Source organism: Oncorhynchus kisutch, unplaced genomic scaffold (assembly GCF_002021735.2).
Source record: "Oncorhynchus kisutch isolate 150728-3 unplaced genomic scaffold, Okis_V2 scaffold4019, whole genome shotgun sequence".
Taxonomy (NCBI): domain Eukaryota; kingdom Metazoa; phylum Chordata; class Actinopteri; order Salmoniformes; family Salmonidae; genus Oncorhynchus; species Oncorhynchus kisutch.
In genome coordinates, this window is record NW_022265964.1 from 13,631 (window position 1) to 32,703 (window position 19,073).

Here is a 19,073-nt window from a genome sequence, read left to right on the forward strand (position 1 = left end):
CTCAATAGAAGTGAGAGTTAAATGAAACACATGGAATTAAATATGTACCTTAATTGTTTTTAACATCAAGATCAGGGGAGAGCGCGAACGCAGTCCCCCACTACCAGAAATTATGCAATCGAGATTTCCACATTTGAGAAATTCGCAGGGGTCAGCACAGCCGGAGTGCAATGGCTGAGCCTCGCCCTGGGTGAACCGCCTTCTTGATCACGGTGTCTCCCTTGCCAGGTAAGTATGAGTTGTACACGTTGGTAGAGGAGCACTCCTTCCAGGACAAAGGTGTTTGACTCACGGTTACCACTTCTACTACTGATATACCACATCATATTGAACAAGGTTTAATGATGTTTACGAATACAATTGCGGACAAGGTGAAGAAAAAGCAATACATTTAGTTTTACTATATTATATCACGGACCGACTGTTTTCTCATCATGCAACACGGCATAAATTCTATATACATTGAATTTCTTGTCTAAATGTCCGTCTGGTTACACACAAGTAGGCGATGTACCAAAATGCTGAAATCACATTCGTGCACACAGCCAACCGAAAGACACCACTTATTTCTGGTGTTTTGTAGCGTTCCAGACGTTGTAGGAATAGTTTCATCACGCTTGTTTTCTGCTCTCAGTAAAATATGATTCCACCATCGACCACAGGGTGGCATACGACCAACAGATATGGAGGAGAAACAGTAGCCTACTACTTCAACTTTGACTGATTTTATCAGGAAATAAGTGGACCAGGGACATGTCTGTGGAATGGTAATGGTTGACCAGGGCAATGTCTGTTGTCATGGTAATGGTTGACCAGAAAATGTCTGTTGTCATGGTAATGTTTGACCAGGGAAATGTCTGTTGTCAAGGTAATGGTTGACCAGGGAAATGTCTGTGGAATGGTTGACCAGGGCAATGTCTGTGGCATGGTAATGGTTGAGCAGGGCAATGACTGTGGCATGGTAATGGTTGACATTTTCTGTGGACTTAAATGACAAACTGTCCTATAAATGATTTAATAATCTAGCAAATAAAAGACCTCAATCCAGAAAACGTCATGAGGGCACAAAATGATCCATTCACAAGTAGGCCTTTTCCTTGACATTATCGGGACATGACAGGCATAATCACCAGTGCTACAATAACATATCACACACATCCGGGTTATCAGAAGACAAAAATGTATCTCTGAGGCCTTAGTTGACTTATAAACAGACCCTACATTCTATAGCCATTCATCTGATAAGAACATGTAAATGTTGACAAATGTCCCTCTCAACACGAAACTCAATAGAAGTGAGAGTTAAATGAAACACATGGAATTAAATATGTACCTTAATTGTTTTTAACATCAAGATCAGGGGAGAGCGCGAACGCAGTCCCCCACTACCAGAAATTATGCAATCGAGATTTCCACATTTGAGAAATTCGCAGGGGTCAGCACAGCCGGAGTGCAATGGCTGAGCCTCGCCCTGGGTGAACCGCCTTCTTGATCACGGTGTCTCCCTTGCCAGGTAAGTATGAGTTGTACACGTTGGTAGAGGAGCACTCCTTCCAGGACAAAGGTGTTTGACTCACGGTTACCACTTCTACTACTGATATACCACATCATATTGAACAAGGTTTAATGATGTTTACGAATACAATTGCGGACAAGGTGAAGAAAAAGCAATACATTTAGTTTTACTATATTATATCACGGACCGACTGTTTTCTCATCATGCAACACGGCATAAATTCTATATACATTGAATTTCTTGTCTAAATGTCCGTCTGGTTACACACAAGTAGGCGATGTACCAAAATGCTGAAATCACATTCGTGCACACAGCCAACCGAAAGACACCACTTATTTCTGGTGTTTTGTAGCGTTCCAGACGTTGTAGGAATAGTTTCATCACGCTTGTTTTCTGCTCTCAGTAAAATATGATTCCACCATCGACCACAGGGTGGCATACGACCAACAGATATGGAGGAGAAACAGTAGCCTACTACTTCAACTTTGACTGATTTTATCAGGAAATAAGTGGACCAGGGACATGTCTGTGGAATGGTAATGGTTGACCAGGGCAATGTCTGTTGTCATGGTAATGGTTGACCAGAAAATGTCTGTTGTCATGGTAATGTTTGACCAGGGAAATGTCTGTTGTCAAGGTAATGGTTGACCAGGGAAATGTCTGTGGAATGGTTGACCAGGGCAATGTCTGTGGCATGGTAATGGTTGAGCAGGGCAATGACTGTGGCATGGTAATGGTTGACATTTTCTGTGGACTTAAATGACAAACTGTCCTATAAATGATTTAATAATCTAGCAAATAAAAGACCTCAATCCAGAAAACGTCATGAGGGCACAAAATGATCCATTCACAAGTAGGCCTTTTCCTTGACATTATCGGGACATGACAGGCATAATCACCAGTGCTACAATAACATATCACACACATCCGGGTTATCAGAAGACAAAAATGTATCTCTGAGGCCTTAGTTGACTTATAAACAGACCCTACATTCTATAGCCATTCATCTGATAAGAACATGTAAATGTTGACAAATGTCCCTCTCAACACGAAACTCAATAGAAGTGAGAGTTAAATGAAACACATGGAATTAAATATGTACCTTAATTGTTTTTAACATCAAGATCAGGGGAGAGCGCGAACGCAGTCCCCCACTACCAGAAATTATGCAATCGAGATTTCCACATTTGAGAAATTCGCAGGGGTCAGCACAGCCGGAGTGCAATGGCTGAGCCTCGCCCTGGGTGAACCGCCTTCTTGATCACGGTGTCTCCCTTGCCAGGTAAGTATGAGTTGTACACGTTGGTAGAGGAGCACTCCTTCCAGGACAAAGGTGTTTGACTCACGGTTACCACTTCTACTACTGATATACCACATCATATTGAACAAGGTTTAATGATGTTTACGAATACAATTGCGGACAAGGTGAAGAAAAAGCAATACATTTTGTTTTACTATATTATATCACGGACCGACTGTTTTCTCATCATGCAACACGGCATAAATTCTATATACATTGAATTTCTTGTCTAAATGTCCGTCTGGTTACACACAAGTAGGCGATGTACCAAAATGCTGAAATCACATTCGTGCACACAGCCAACCGAAAGACACCACTTATTTCTGGTGTTTTGTAGCGTTCCAGACGTTGTAGGAATAGTTTCATCACGCTTGTTTTCTGCTCTCAGTAAAATATGATTCCACCATCGACCACAGGGTGGCATACGACCAACAGATATGGAGGAGAAACAGTAGCCTACTACTTCAACTTTGACTGATTTTATCAGGAAATAAGTGGACCAGGGACATGTCTGTGGAATGGTAATGGTTGACCAGGGCAATGTCTGTTGTCATGGTAATGGTTGACCAGAAAATGTCTGTTGTCATGGTAATGTTTGACCAGGGAAATGTCTGTTGTCAAGGTAATGGTTGACCAGGGAAATGTCTGTGGAATGGTTGACCAGGGCAATGTCTGTGGCATGGTAATGGTTGAGCAGGGCAATGACTGTGGCATGGTAATGGTTGACATTTTCTGTGGACTTAAATGACAAACTGTCCTATAAATGATTTAATAATCTAGCAAATAAAAGACCTCAATCCAGAAAACGTCATGAGGGCACAAAATGATCCATTCACAAGTAGGCCTTTTCCTTGACATTATCGGGACATGACAGGCATAATCACCAGTGCTACAATAACATATCACACACATCCGGGTTATCAGAAGACAAAAATGTATCTCTGAGGCCTTAGTTGACTTATAAACAGACCCTACATTCTATAGCCATTCATCTGATAAGAACATGTAAATGTTGACAAATGTCCCTCTCAACACGAAACTCAATAGAAGTGAGAGTTAAATGAAACACATGGAATTAAATATGTACCTTAATTGTTTTTAACATCAAGATCAGGGGAGAGCGCGAACGCAGTCCCCCACTACCAGAAATTATGCAATCGAGATTTCCACATTTGAGAAATTCGCAGGGGTCAGCACAGCCGGAGTGCAATGGCTGAGCCTCGCCCTGGGTGAACCGCCTTCTTGATCACGGTGTCTCCCTTGCCAGGTAAGTATGAGTTGTACACGTTGGTAGAGGAGCACTCCTTCCAGGACAAAGGTGTTTGACTCACGGTTACCACTTCTACTACTGATATACCACATCATATTGAACAAGGTTTAATGATGTTTACGAATACAATTGCGGACAAGGTGAAGAAAAAGCAATACATTTTGTTTTACTATATTATATCACGGACCGACTGTTTTCTCATCATGCAACACGGCATAAATTCTATATACATTGAATTTCTTGTCTAAATGTCCGTCTGGTTACACACAAGTAGGCGATGTACCAAAATGCTGAAATCACATTCGTGCACACAGCCAACCGAAAGACACCACTTATTTCTGGTGTTTTGTAGCGTTCCAGACGTTGTAGGAATAGTTTCATCACGCTTGTTTTCTGCTCTCAGTAAAATATGATTCCACCATCGACCACAGGGTGGCATACGACCAACAGATATGGAGGAGAAACAGTAGCCTACTACTTCAACTTTGACTGATTTTATCAGGAAATAAGTGGACCAGGGACATGTCTGTGGAATGGTAATGGTTGACCAGGGCAATGTCTGTTGTCATGGTAATGGTTGACCAGAAAATGTCTGTTGTCATGGTAATGTTTGACCAGGGAAATGTCTGTTGTCAAGGTAATGGTTGACCAGGGAAATGTCTGTGGAATGGTTGACCAGGGCAATGTCTGTGGCATGGTAATGGTTGAGCAGGGCAATGACTGTGGCATGGTAATGGTTGACATTTTCTGTGGACTTAAATGACAAACTGTCCTATAAATGATTTAATAATCTAGCAAATAAAAGACCTCAATCCAGAAAACGTCATGAGGGCACAAAATGATCCATTCACAAGTAGGCCTTTTCCTTGACATTATCGGGACATGACAGGCATAATCACCAGTGCTACAATAACATATCACACACATCCGGGTTATCAGAAGACAAAAATGTATCTCTGAGGCCTTAGTTGACTTATAAACAGACCCTACATTCTATAGCCATTCATCTGATAAGAACATGTAAATGTTGACAAATGTCCCTCTCAACACGAAACTCAATAGAAGTGAGAGTTAAATGAAACACATGGAATTAAATATGTACCTTAATTGTTTTTAACATCAAGATCAGGGGAGAGCGCGAACGCAGTCCCCCACTACCAGAAATTATGCAATCGAGATTTCCACATTTGAGAAATTCGCAGGGGTCAGCACAGCCGGAGTGCAATGGCTGAGCCTCGCCCTGGGTGAACCGCCTTCTTGATCACGGTGTCTCCCTTGCCAGGTAAGTATGAGTTGTACACGTTGGTAGAGGAGCACTCCTTCCAGGACAAAGGTGTTTGACTCACGGTTACCACTTCTACTACTGATATACCACATCATATTGAACAAGGTTTAATGATGTTTACGAATACAATTGCGGACAAGGTGAAGAAAAAGCAATACATTTTGTTTTACTATATTATATCACGGACCGACTGTTTTCTCATCATGCAACACGGCATAAATTCTATATACATTGAATTTCTTGTCTAAATGTCCGTCTGGTTACACACAAGTAGGCGATGTACCAAAATGCTGAAATCACATTCGTGCACACAGCCAACCGAAAGACACCACTTATTTCTGGTGTTTTGTAGCGTTCCAGACGTTGTAGGAATAGTTTCATCACGCTTGTTTTCTGCTCTCAGTAAAATATGATTCCACCATCGACCACAGGGTGGCATACGACCAACAGATATGGAGGAGAAACAGTAGCCTACTACTTCAACTTTGACTGATTTTATCAGGAAATAAGTGGACCAGGGACATGTCTGTGGAATGGTAATGGTTGACCAGGGCAATGTCTGTTGTCATGGTAATGGTTGACCAGAAAATGTCTGTTGTCATGGTAATGTTTGACCAGGGAAATGTCTGTTGTCAAGGTAATGGTTGACCAGGGAAATGTCTGTGGAATGGTTGACCAGGGCAATGTCTGTGGCATGGTAATGGTTGAGCAGGGCAATGACTGTGGCATGGTAATGGTTGACATTTTCTGTGGACTTAAATGACAAACTGTCCTATAAATGATTTAATAATCTAGCAAATAAAAGACCTCAATCCAGAAAACGTCATGAGGGCACAAAATGATCCATTCACAAGTAGGCCTTTTCCTTGACATTATCGGGACATGACAGGCATAATCACCAGTGCTACAATAACATATCACACACATCCGGGTTATCAGAAGACAAAAATGTATCTCTGAGGCCTTAGTTGACTTATAAACAGACCCTACATTCTATAGCCATTCATCTGATAAGAACATGTAAATGTTGACAAATGTCCCTCTCAACACGAAACTCAATAGAAGTGAGAGTTAAATGAAACACATGGAATTAAATATGTACCTTAATTGTTTTTAACATCAAGATCAGGGGAGAGCGCGAACGCAGTCCCCCACTACCAGAAATTATGCAATCGAGATTTCCACATTTGAGAAATTCGCAGGGGTCAGCACAGCCGGAGTGCAATGGCTGAGCCTCGCCCTGGGTGAACCGCCTTCTTGATCACGGTGTCTCCCTTGCCAGGTAAGTATGAGTTGTACACGTTGGTAGAGGAGCACTCCTTCCAGGACAAAGGTGTTTGACTCACGGTTACCACTTCTACTACTGATATACCACATCATATTGAACAAGGTTTAATGATGTTTACGAATACAATTGCGGACAAGGTGAAGAAAAAGCAATACATTTTGTTTTACTATATTATATCACGGACCGACTGTTTTCTCATCATGCAACACGGCATAAATTCTATATACATTGAATTTCTTGTCTAAATGTCCGTCTGGTTACACACAAGTAGGCGATGTACCAAAATGCTGAAATCACATTCGTGCACACAGCCAACCGAAAGACACCACTTATTTCTGGTGTTTTGTAGCGTTCCAGACGTTGTAGGAATAGTTTCATCACGCTTGTTTTCTGCTCTCAGTAAAATATGATTCCACCATCGACCACAGGGTGGCATACGACCAACAGATATGGAGGAGAAACAGTAGCCTACTACTTCAACTTTGACTGATTTTATCAGGAAATAAGTGGACCAGGGACATGTCTGTGGAATGGTAATGGTTGACCAGGGCAATGTCTGTTGTCATGGTAATGGTTGACCAGAAAATGTCTGTTGTCATGGTAATGTTTGACCAGGGAAATGTCTGTTGTCAAGGTAATGGTTGACCAGGGAAATGTCTGTGGAATGGTTGACCAGGGCAATGTCTGTGGCATGGTAATGGTTGAGCAGGGCAATGACTGTGGCATGGTAATGGTTGACATTTTCTGTGGACTTAAATGACAAACTGTCCTATAAATGATTTAATAATCTAGCAAATAAAAGACCTCAATCCAGAAAACGTCATGAGGGCACAAAATGATCCATTCACAAGTAGGCCTTTTCCTTGACATTATCGGGACATGACAGGCATAATCACCAGTGCTACAATAACATATCACACACATCCGGGTTATCAGAAGACAAAAATGTATCTCTGAGGCCTTAGTTGACTTATAAACAGACCCTACATTCTATAGCCATTCATCTGATAAGAACATGTAAATGTTGACAAATGTCCCTCTCAACACGAAACTCAATAGAAGTGAGAGTTAAATGAAACACATGGAATTAAATATGTACCTTAATTGTTTTTAACATCAAGATCAGGGGAGAGCGCGAACGCAGTCCCCCACTACCAGAAATTATGCAATCGAGATTTCCACATTTGAGAAATTCGCAGGGGTCAGCACAGCCGGAGTGCAATGGCTGAGCCTCGCCCTGGGTGAACCGCCTTCTTGATCACGGTGTCTCCCTTGCCAGGTAAGTATGAGTTGTACACGTTGGTAGAGGAGCACTCCTTCCAGGACAAAGGTGTTTGACTCACGGTTACCACTTCTACTACTGATATACCACATCATATTGAACAAGGTTTAATGATGTTTACGAATACAATTGCGGACAAGGTGAAGAAAAAGCAATACATTTTGTTTTACTATATTATATCACGGACCGACTGTTTTCTCATCATGCAACACGGCATAAATTCTATATACATTGAATTTCTTGTCTAAATGTCCGTCTGGTTACACACAAGTAGGCGATGTACCAAAATGCTGAAATCACATTCGTGCACACAGCCAACCGAAAGACACCACTTATTTCTGGTGTTTTGTAGCGTTCCAGACGTTGTAGGAATAGTTTCATCACGCTTGTTTTCTGCTCTCAGTAAAATATGATTCCACCATCGACCACAGGGTGGCATACGACCAACAGATATGGAGGAGAAACAGTAGCCTACTACTTCAACTTTGACTGATTTTATCAGGAAATAAGTGGACCAGGGACATGTCTGTGGAATGGTAATGGTTGACCAGGGCAATGTCTGTTGTCATGGTAATGGTTGACCAGAAAATGTCTGTTGTCATGGTAATGTTTGACCAGGGAAATGTCTGTTGTCAAGGTAATGGTTGACCAGGGAAATGTCTGTGGAATGGTTGACCAGGGCAATGTCTGTGGCATGGTAATGGTTGAGCAGGGCAATGACTGTGGCATGGTAATGGTTGACATTTTCTGTGGACTTAAATGACAAACTGTCCTATAAATGATTTAATAATCTAGCAAATAAAAGACCTCAATCCAGAAAACGTCATGAGGGCACAAAATGATCCATTCACAAGTAGGCCTTTTCCTTGACATTATCGGGACATGACAGGCATAATCACCAGTGCTACAATAACATATCACACACATCCGGGTTATCAGAAGACAAAAATGTATCTCTGAGGCCTTAGTTGACTTATAAACAGACCCTACATTCTATAGCCATTCATCTGATAAGAACATGTAAATGTTGACAAATGTCCCTCTCAACACGAAACTCAATAGAAGTGAGAGTTAAATGAAACACATGGAATTAAATATGTACCTTAATTGTTTTTAACATCAAGATCAGGGGAGAGCGCGAACGCAGTCCCCCACTACCAGAAATTATGCAATCGAGATTTCCACATTTGAGAAATTCGCAGGGGTCAGCACAGCCGGAGTGCAATGGCTGAGCCTCGCCCTGGGTGAACCGCCTTCTTGATCACGGTGTCTCCCTTGCCAGGTAAGTATGAGTTGTACACGTTGGTAGAGGAGCACTCCTTCCAGGACAAAGGTGTTTGACTCACGGTTACCACTTCTACTACTGATATACCACATCATATTGAACAAGGTTTAATGATGTTTACGAATACAATTGCGGACAAGGTGAAGAAAAAGCAATACATTTTGTTTTACTATATTATATCACGGACCGACTGTTTTCTCATCATGCAACACGGCATAAATTCTATATACATTGAATTTCTTGTCTAAATGTCCGTCTGGTTACACACAAGTAGGCGATGTACCAAAATGCTGAAATCACATTCGTGCACACAGCCAACCGAAAGACACCACTTATTTCTGGTGTTTTGTAGCGTTCCAGACGTTGTAGGAATAGTTTCATCACGCTTGTTTTCTGCTCTCAGTAAAATATGATTCCACCATCGACCACAGGGTGGCATACGACCAACAGATATGGAGGAGAAACAGTAGCCTACTACTTCAACTTTGACTGATTTTATCAGGAAATAAGTGGACCAGGGACATGTCTGTGGAATGGTAATGGTTGACCAGGGCAATGTCTGTTGTCATGGTAATGGTTGACCAGAAAATGTCTGTTGTCATGGTAATGTTTGACCAGGGAAATGTCTGTTGTCAAGGTAATGGTTGACCAGGGAAATGTCTGTGGAATGGTTGACCAGGGCAATGTCTGTGGCATGGTAATGGTTGAGCAGGGCAATGACTGTGGCATGGTAATGGTTGACATTTTCTGTGGACTTAAATGACAAACTGTCCTATAAATGATTTAATAATCTAGCAAATAAAAGACCTCAATCCAGAAAACGTCATGAGGGCACAAAATGATCCATTCACAAGTAGGCCTTTTCCTTGACATTATCGGGACATGACAGGCATAATCACCAGTGCTACAATAACATATCACACACATCCGGGTTATCAGAAGACAAAAATGTATCTCTGAGGCCTTAGTTGACTTATAAACAGACCCTACATTCTATAGCCATTCATCTGATAAGAACATGTAAATGTTGACAAATGTCCCTCTCAACACGAAACTCAATAGAAGTGAGAGTTAAATGAAACACATGGAATTAAATATGTACCTTAATTGTTTTTAACATCAAGATCAGGGGAGAGCGCGAACGCAGTCCCCCACTACCAGAAATTATGCAATCGAGATTTCCACATTTGAGAAATTCGCAGGGGTCAGCACAGCCGGAGTGCAATGGCTGAGCCTCGCCCTGGGTGAACCGCCTTCTTGATCACGGTGTCTCCCTTGCCAGGTAAGTATGAGTTGTACACGTTGGTAGAGGAGCACTCCTTCCAGGACAAAGGTGTTTGACTCACGGTTACCACTTCTACTACTGATATACCACATCATATTGAACAAGGTTTAATGATGTTTACGAATACAATTGCGGACAAGGTGAAGAAAAAGCAATACATTTTGTTTTACTATATTATATCACGGACCGACTGTTTTCTCATCATGCAACACGGCATAAATTCTATATACATTGAATTTCTTGTCTAAATGTCCGTCTGGTTACACACAAGTAGGCGATGTACCAAAATGCTGAAATCACATTCGTGCACACAGCCAACCGAAAGACACCACTTATTTCTGGTGTTTTGTAGCGTTCCAGACGTTGTAGGAATAGTTTCATCACGCTTGTTTTCTGCTCTCAGTAAAATATGATTCCACCATCGACCACAGGGTGGCATACGACCAACAGATATGGAGGAGAAACAGTAGCCTACTACTTCAACTTTGACTGATTTTATCAGGAAATAAGTGGACCAGGGACATGTCTGTGGAATGGTAATGGTTGACCAGGGCAATGTCTGTTGTCATGGTAATGGTTGACCAGAAAATGTCTGTTGTCATGGTAATGTTTGACCAGGGAAATGTCTGTTGTCAAGGTAATGGTTGACCAGGGAAATGTCTGTGGAATGGTTGACCAGGGCAATGTCTGTGGCATGGTAATGGTTGAGCAGGGCAATGACTGTGGCATGGTAATGGTTGACATTTTCTGTGGACTTAAATGACAAACTGTCCTATAAATGATTTAATAATCTAGCAAATAAAAGACCTCAATCCAGAAAACGTCATGAGGGCACAAAATGATCCATTCACAAGTAGGCCTTTTCCTTGACATTATCGGGACATGACAGGCATAATCACCAGTGCTACAATAACATATCACACACATCCGGGTTATCAGAAGACAAAAATGTATCTCTGAGGCCTTAGTTGACTTATAAACAGACCCTACATTCTATAGCCATTCATCTGATAAGAACATGTAAATGTTGACAAATGTCCCTCTCAAAGTCCCCCACTACCAGAAATTATGCAATCGAGATTTCCACATTTGAGAAATTCGCAGGGGTCAGCACAGCCGGAGTGCAATGGCTGAGCCTCGCCCTGGGTGAACCGCCTTCTTGATCACGGTGTCTCCCTTGCCAGGTAAGTATGAGTTGTACACGTTGGTAGAGGAGCACTCCTTCCAGGACAAAGGTGTTTGACTCACGGTTACCACTTCTACTACTGATATACCACATCATATTGAACAAGGTTTAATGATGTTTACGAATACAATTGCGGACAAGGTGAAGAAAAAGCAATACATTTTGTTTTACTATATTATATCACGGACCGACTGTTTTCTCATCATGCAACACGGCATAAATTCTATATACATTGAATTTCTTGTCTAAATGTCCGTCTGGTTACACACAAGTAGGCGATGTACCAAAATGCTGAAATCACATTCGTGCACACAGCCAACCGAAAGACACCACTTATTTCTGGTGTTTTGTAGCGTTCCAGACGTTGTAGGAATAGTTTCATCACGCTTGTTTTCTGCTCTCAGTAAAATATGATTCCACCATCGACCACAGGGTGGCATACGACCAACAGATATGGAGGAGAAACAGTAGCCTACTACTTCAACTTTGACTGATTTTATCAGGAAATAAGTGGACCAGGGACATGTCTGTGGAATGGTAATGGTTGACCAGGGCAATGTCTGTTGTCATGGTAATGGTTGACCAGAAAATGTCTGTTGTCATGGTAATGTTTGACCAGGGAAATGTCTGTTGTCAAGGTAATGGTTGACCAGGGAAATGTCTGTGGAATGGTTGACCAGGGCAATGTCTGTGGCATGGTAATGGTTGAGCAGGGCAATGACTGTGGCATGGTAATGGTTGACATTTTCTGTGGACTTAAATGACAAACTGTCCTATAAATGATTTAATAATCTAGCAAATAAAAGACCTCAATCCAGAAAACGTCATGAGGGCACAAAATGATCCATTCACAAGTAGGCCTTTTCCTTGACATTATCGGGACATGACAGGCATAATCACCAGTGCTACAATAACATATCACACACATCCGGGTTATCAGAAGACAAAAATGTATCTCTGAGGCCTTAGTTGACTTATAAACAGACCCTACATTCTATAGCCATTCATCTGATAAGAACATGTAAATGTTGACAAATGTCCCTCTCAAAGTCCCCCACTACCAGAAATTATGCAATCGAGATTTCCACATTTGAGAAATTCGCAGGGGTCAGCACAGCCGGAGTGCAATGGCTGAGCCTCGCCCTGGGTGAACCGCCTTCTTGATCACGGTGTCTCCCTTGCCAGGTAAGTATGAGTTGTACACGTTGGTAGAGGAGCACTCCTTCCAGGACAAAGGTGTTTGACTCACGGTTACCACTTCTACTACTGATATACCACATCATATTGAACAAGGTTTAATGATGTTTACGAATACAATTGCGGACAAGGTGAAGAAAAAGCAATACATTTTGTTTTACTATATTATATCACGGACCGACTGTTTTCTCATCATGCAACACGGCATAAATTCTATATACATTGAATTTCTTGTCTAAATGTCCGTCTGGTTACACACAAGTAGGCGATGTACCAAAATGCTGAAATCACATTCGTGCACACAGCCAACCGAAAGACACCACTTATTTCTGGTGTTTTGTAGCGTTCCAGACGTTGTAGGAATAGTTTCATCACGCTTGTTTTCTGCTCTCAGTAAAATATGATTCCACCATCGACCACAGGGTGGCATACGACCAACAGATATGGAGGAGAAACAGTAGCCTACTACTTCAACTTTGACTGATTTTATCAGGAAATAAGTGGACCAGGGACATGTCTGTGGAATGGTAATGGTTGACCAGGGCAATGTCTGTTGTCATGGTAATGGTTGACCAGAAAATGTCTGTTGTCATGGTAATGTTTGACCAGGGAAATGTCTGTTGTCAAGGTAATGGTTGACCAGGGAAATGTCTGTGGAATGGTTGACCAGGGCAATGTCTGTGGCATGGTAATGGTTGAGCAGGGCAATGACTGTGGCATGGTAATGGTTGACATTTTCTGTGGACTTAAATGACAAACTGTCCTATAAATGATTTAATAATCTAGCAAATAAAAGACCTCAATCCAGAAAACGTCATGAGGGCACAAAATGATCCATTCACAAGTAGGCCTTTTCCTTGACATTATCGGGACATGACAGGCATAATCACCAGTGCTACAATAACATATCACACACATCCGGGTTATCAGAAGACAAAAATGTATCTCTGAGGCCTTAGTTGACTTATAAACAGACCCTACATTCTATAGCCATTCATCTGATAAGAACATGTAAATGTTGACAAATGTCCCTCTCAAAGTCCCCCACTACCAGAAATTATGCAATCGAGATTTCCACATTTGAGAAATTCGCAGGGGTCAGCACAGCCGGAGTGCAATGGCTGAGCCTCGCCCTGGGTGAACCGCCTTCTTGATCACGGTGTCTCCCTTGCCAGGTAAGTATGAGTTGTACACGTTGGTAGAGGAGCACTCCTTCCAGGACAAAGGTGTTTGACTCACGGTTACCACTTCTACTACTGATATACCACATCATATTGAACAAGGTTTAATGATGTTTACGAATACAATTGCGGACAAGGTGAAGAAAAAGCAATACATTTTGTTTTACTATATTATATCACGGACCGACTGTTTTCTCATCATGCAACACGGCATAAATTCTATATACATTGAATTTCTTGTCTAAATGTCCGTCTGGTTACACACAAGTAGGCGATGTACCAAAATGCTGAAATCACATTCGTGCACACAGCCAACCGAAAGACACCACTTATTTCTGGTGTTTTGTAGCGTTCCAGACGTTGTAGGAATAGTTTCATCACGCTTGTTTTCTGTTCTCAGTCAAATATGATTCCACCATCGACCACAGGGTGGCATACGACCAACAGATATGGAGGAGAAACAGTAGCCTACTACTTCAACTTTGACTGATTTTATCAGGAAATAAGTGGACCAGGGACATGTCTGTGGAATGGTAATGGTTGACCATGGAAAAGTCTGTTGTCATGGTAATGGTTGACCAGAAAATGTCTGTTGTCATGGTAATGTTTGACCAGGGAAATGTCTGTTGTCAAGGTAATGGTTGACCAGGGAAATGTCTGTGGAATGGTTGACCAGGGAAATGTCTGTGGCATGGTAATGGTTGAGCAGGGCAATGACTGTGGCATGGTAATGGTTGACATTTTCTGTGGACTTAAATGACAAACTGTCCTATAAATGATTTAATAATCTAGCAAATAAAAGACCTCAATCCAGAAAACGTCATGAGGGCACAAAATGATCCATTCACAAGTAGGCCTTTTCCTTGACATTATCGGGACATGACAGGCATAATCACCAGTGCTACAATAACATATCACACACATCCGGGTTATCAGAAGACAAAAATGTATCTCTGAGGCCTTAGTTGACTTATAAACAGACCCTACATTCTATAGCCATTCATCTGATAAGAACATGTAAATGTTGACAAATGTCCCTCTCAACACGAAACTCAATAGAAGTGAGAGTTAAATGAAACACATGGAATTAAATATGTACCTTAATTGTTTTTAACATCAAGATCAGGGGAGAGCGCGAACGCAGTCCCCCACTACCAGAAATTATGCAATCGAGATTTCCACATTTGAGAAATTCGCAGGGGTCAGCACAGCCGGAGTGCAATGGCTGAGCCTGAGTTGTACACGTTGGTAGAGGAGCACTCCTTCCAGGACAAAGGTGTTTGACTCACGGTTACCACTTCTACTACTGATATACCACATCATATTGAACAAGGTTTAATGATGTTTACGAATACAATTGCGGACAAGGTGAAGAAAAAGCAATACATTTTGTTTTACTATATTATATCACGGACCGACTGTTTTCTCATCATGCAACACGGCATAAATTCTATATACATTGAATTTCTTGTCTAAATGTCCGTCTGGTTACACACAAGTAGGCGATGTACCAAAATGCTGAAATCACATTCGTGCACACAGCCAACCGAAAGACACCACTTATTTCTGGTGTTTTGTAGCGTTCCAGACGTTGTAGGAATAGTTTCATCACGCTTGTTTTCTGCTCTCAGTAAAATATGATTCCACCATCGACCACAGGGTGGCATACGACCAACAGATATGGAGGAGAAACAGTAGCCTACTACTTCAACTTTGACTGATTTTATCAGGAAATAAGTGGACCAGGGACATGTCTGTGGAATGGTAATGGTTGACCAGGGCAATGTCTGTTGTCATGGTAATGGTTGACCAGAAAATGTCTGTTGTCATGGTAATGTTTGACCAGGGAAATGTCTGTTGTCAAGGTAATGGTTGACCAGGGAAATGTCTGTGGAATGGTTGACCAGGGCAATGTCTGTGGCATGGTAATGGTTGAGCAGGGCAATGACTGTGGCATGGTAATGGTTGACATTTTCTGTGGACTTAAATGACAAACTGTCCTATAAATGATTTAATAATCTAGCAAATAAAAGACCTCAATCCAGAAAACGTCATGAGGGCACAAAATGATCCATTCACAAGTAGGCCTTTTCCTTGACATTATCGGGACATGACAGGCATAATCACCAGTGCTACAATAACATATCACACACATCCGGGTTATCAGAAGACAAAAATGTATCTCTGAGGCCTTAGTTGACTTATAAACAGACCCTACATTCTATAGCCATTCATCTGATAAGAACATGTAAATGTTGACAAATGTCCCTCTCAACACGAAACTCAATAGAAGTGAGAGTTAAATGAAACACATGGAATTAAATATGTACCTTAATTGTTTTTAACATCAAGATCAGGGGAGAGCGCGAACGCAGTCCCCCACTACCAGAAATTATGCAATCGAGATTTCCACATTTGAGAAATTCGCAGGGGTCAGCACAGCCGGAGTGCAATGGCTGAGCCTCGCCCTGGGTGAACCGCCTTCTTGATCACGGTGTCTCCCTTGCCAGGTAAGTATGAGTTGTACACGTTGGTAGAGGAGCACTCCTTCCAGGACAAAGGTGTTTGACTCACGGTTACCACTTCTACTACTGATATACCACATCATATTGAACAAGGTTTAATGATGTTTACGAATACAATTGCGGACAAGGTGAAGAAAAAGCAATACATTTTGTTTTACTATATTATATCACGGACCGACTGTTTTCTCATCATGCAACACGGCATAAATTCTATATACATTAAATTTCTTGTCTAAATGTCCGTCTGGTTACACACAAGTAGGCGATGTACCAAAATGCTGAAATCACATTCGTGCACACAGCCAACCGAAAGACACCACTTATTTCTGGTGTTTTGTAGCGTTCCAGACGTTGTAGGAATAGTTTCATCACGCTTGTTTTCTGCTCTCAGTAAAATATGATTCCACCATCGACCACAGGGTGGCATACGACCAACAGATATGGAGGAGAAACAGTAGCCTACTACTTCAACTTTGACTGATTTTATCAGGAAATAAGTGGACCAGGGACATGTCTGTGGAATGGTAATGGTTGACCAGGGCAATGTCTGTTGTCATGGTAATGGTTGACCAGAAAATGTCTGTTGTCATGGTAATGTTTGACCAGGGAAATGTCTGTTGTCAAGGTAATGGTTGACCAGGGAAATGTCTGTGGAATGGTTGACCAGGGCAATGTCTGTGGCATGGTAATGGTTGAGCAGGGCAATGACTGTGGCATGGTAATGGTTGACATTTTCTGTGGACTTAAATGACAAACTGTCCTATAAATGATTTAATAATCTAGCAAATAAAAGACCTCAATCCAGAAAACGTCATGAGGGCACAAAATGATCCATTCACAAGTAGGCCTTTTCCTTGACATTATCGGGACATGACAGGCATAATCACCAGTGCTACAATAACATATCACACACATCCGGGTTATCAGAAGACAAAAATGTATCTCTGAGGCCTTAGTTGACTTATAAACAGACCCTACATTCTATAGCCATTCATCTGATAAGAACATGTAAATGTTGACAAATGTCCCTCTCAAAGTCCCCCACTACCAGAAATTATGCAATCGAGATTTCCACATTTGAGAAATTCGCAGGGGTCAGCACAGCCGGAGTGCAATGGCTGAGCCTCGCCCTGGGTGAACCGCCTTCTTGATCACGGTGTCTCCCTTGCCAGGTAAGTATGAGTTGTACACGTTGGTAGAGGAGCACTCCTTCCAGGACAAAGGTGTTTGACTCACGGTTACCACTTCTACTACTGATATACCACATCATATTGAACAAGGTTTAATGATGTTTACGAATACAATTGCGGACAAGGTGAAGAAAAAGCAATACATTTTGTTTTACTATATTATATCACGGACCGACTGTTTTCTCATCATGCAACACGGCATAAATTCTATATACATTGAATTTCTTGTCTAAATGTCCGTCTGGTTACACACAAGTAGGCGATGTACCAAAATGCTGAAATCACATTCGTGCACACAGCCAACCGAAAGACACCACTTATTTCTGGTGTTTTGTAGCGTTCCAGACGTTGTAGGAATAGTTTCATCACGCTTGTTTTCTGTTCTCAGTCAAATATGATTCCACCATCGACCACAGGGTGGCATACGACCAACAGATATGGAGGAGAAACAGTAGCCTACTACTTCAACTTTGACTGATTTTATCAGGAAATAAGTGGACCAGGGACATGTCTGTGGAATGGTAATGGTTGACCATGGAAAAGTCTGTTGTCATGGTAATGGTTGACCAGAAAATGTCTGTTGTCATGGTAATGTTTGACCAGGGAAATGTCTGTTGTCAAGGTAATGGTTGACCAGGGAAATGTCTGTGGAATGGTTGACCAGGGAAATGTCTGTGGCATGGTAATGGTTGAGCAGGGCAATGACTGTGGCATGGTAATGGTTGACATTTTCTGTGGACTTAAATGACAAACTGTCCTATAAATGATTTAATAATCTAGCAAATAAAAGACCTCAATCCAGAAAACGTCATGAGGGCACAAAATGATCCATTCACAAGTAGGCCTTTTCCTTGACATTATCGGGACATGACAGGCATAATCACCAGTGCTACAATAACATATCACACACATCCGGGTTATCAGAAGACAAAAATGTATCTCTGAGGCCTTAGTTGACTTATAAACAGACCCTACATTCTATAGCCATTCATCTGATAAGAACATGTAAATGTTGACAAATGTCCCTCTCAACACGAAACTCAATAGAAGTGAGAGTTAAATGAAACACATGGAATTAAATATGTACCTTAATTGTTTTTAACATCAAGATCAGGGGAGAGCGCGAACGCAGTCCCCCACTACCAGAAATTATGCAATCGAGATTTCCACATTTGAGAAATTCGCAGGGGTCAGCACAGCCGGAGTGCAATGGCTGAGCCTGAGTTGTACACGTTGGTAGAGGAGCACTCCTTCCAGGACAAAGGTGTTTGACTCACGGTTAC

General features: G+C 41.7%; 16 non-coding genes across 16 annotated transcripts; all 16 read right to left on the minus strand.

Moving 5' to 3' along the window:
- Positions 1-72: 72 nt before the first annotated feature.
- On the minus strand, positions 73-236 carry LOC116373129 (U1 spliceosomal RNA). The gene has a single exon (XR_004209527.1). It is a non-coding gene; the product is annotated as a U1 spliceosomal RNA (small nuclear RNA).
- Positions 237-1,357: 1,121 nt separating this feature from the next.
- LOC116373095 (U1 spliceosomal RNA) lies at positions 1,358-1,521 on the minus strand. Its single transcript, XR_004209495.1, has one exon. It is a non-coding gene; the product is annotated as a U1 spliceosomal RNA (small nuclear RNA).
- A 1,121-nt stretch (positions 1,522-2,642) lies between these two features.
- Positions 2,643-2,806, minus strand: LOC116373096 (U1 spliceosomal RNA). The gene has a single exon (XR_004209496.1). It is a non-coding gene; the product is annotated as a U1 spliceosomal RNA (small nuclear RNA).
- Positions 2,807-3,927: 1,121 nt separating this feature from the next.
- Positions 3,928-4,091, minus strand: LOC116373097 (U1 spliceosomal RNA). Its single transcript, XR_004209497.1, has one exon. It is a non-coding gene; the product is annotated as a U1 spliceosomal RNA (small nuclear RNA).
- A 1,121-nt stretch (positions 4,092-5,212) lies between these two features.
- Positions 5,213-5,376, minus strand: LOC116373098 (U1 spliceosomal RNA). The gene has a single exon (XR_004209498.1). It is a non-coding gene; the product is annotated as a U1 spliceosomal RNA (small nuclear RNA).
- Positions 5,377-6,497: 1,121 nt separating this feature from the next.
- LOC116373100 (U1 spliceosomal RNA) lies at positions 6,498-6,661 on the minus strand. Its single transcript, XR_004209499.1, has one exon. It is a non-coding gene; the product is annotated as a U1 spliceosomal RNA (small nuclear RNA).
- A 1,121-nt stretch (positions 6,662-7,782) lies between these two features.
- Positions 7,783-7,946, minus strand: LOC116373101 (U1 spliceosomal RNA). The gene has a single exon (XR_004209500.1). It is a non-coding gene; the product is annotated as a U1 spliceosomal RNA (small nuclear RNA).
- Positions 7,947-9,067: 1,121 nt separating this feature from the next.
- Positions 9,068-9,231, minus strand: LOC116373102 (U1 spliceosomal RNA). The gene has a single exon (XR_004209501.1). It is a non-coding gene; the product is annotated as a U1 spliceosomal RNA (small nuclear RNA).
- A 1,121-nt stretch (positions 9,232-10,352) lies between these two features.
- Positions 10,353-10,516, minus strand: LOC116373103 (U1 spliceosomal RNA). Its single transcript, XR_004209502.1, has one exon. It is a non-coding gene; the product is annotated as a U1 spliceosomal RNA (small nuclear RNA).
- Positions 10,517-11,542: 1,026 nt separating this feature from the next.
- On the minus strand, positions 11,543-11,703 carry LOC116373117 (U1 spliceosomal RNA). Its single transcript, XR_004209515.1, has one exon. It is a non-coding gene; the product is annotated as a U1 spliceosomal RNA (small nuclear RNA).
- Positions 11,704-12,729: 1,026 nt separating this feature from the next.
- Positions 12,730-12,890, minus strand: LOC116373119 (U1 spliceosomal RNA). The gene has a single exon (XR_004209517.1). It is a non-coding gene; the product is annotated as a U1 spliceosomal RNA (small nuclear RNA).
- Positions 12,891-13,916: 1,026 nt separating this feature from the next.
- Positions 13,917-14,077, minus strand: LOC116373120 (U1 spliceosomal RNA). The gene has a single exon (XR_004209518.1). It is a non-coding gene; the product is annotated as a U1 spliceosomal RNA (small nuclear RNA).
- Positions 14,078-15,198: 1,121 nt separating this feature from the next.
- Positions 15,199-15,355, minus strand: LOC116373125 (U1 spliceosomal RNA). Its single transcript, XR_004209523.1, has one exon. It is a non-coding gene; the product is annotated as a U1 spliceosomal RNA (small nuclear RNA).
- A 1,074-nt stretch (positions 15,356-16,429) lies between these two features.
- LOC116373104 (U1 spliceosomal RNA) lies at positions 16,430-16,593 on the minus strand. The gene has a single exon (XR_004209503.1). It is a non-coding gene; the product is annotated as a U1 spliceosomal RNA (small nuclear RNA).
- Positions 16,594-17,619: 1,026 nt separating this feature from the next.
- LOC116373121 (U1 spliceosomal RNA) lies at positions 17,620-17,780 on the minus strand. The gene has a single exon (XR_004209519.1). It is a non-coding gene; the product is annotated as a U1 spliceosomal RNA (small nuclear RNA).
- A 1,121-nt stretch (positions 17,781-18,901) lies between these two features.
- On the minus strand, positions 18,902-19,058 carry LOC116373126 (U1 spliceosomal RNA). Its single transcript, XR_004209524.1, has one exon. It is a non-coding gene; the product is annotated as a U1 spliceosomal RNA (small nuclear RNA).
- Positions 19,059-19,073: the final 15 nt, after the last annotated feature.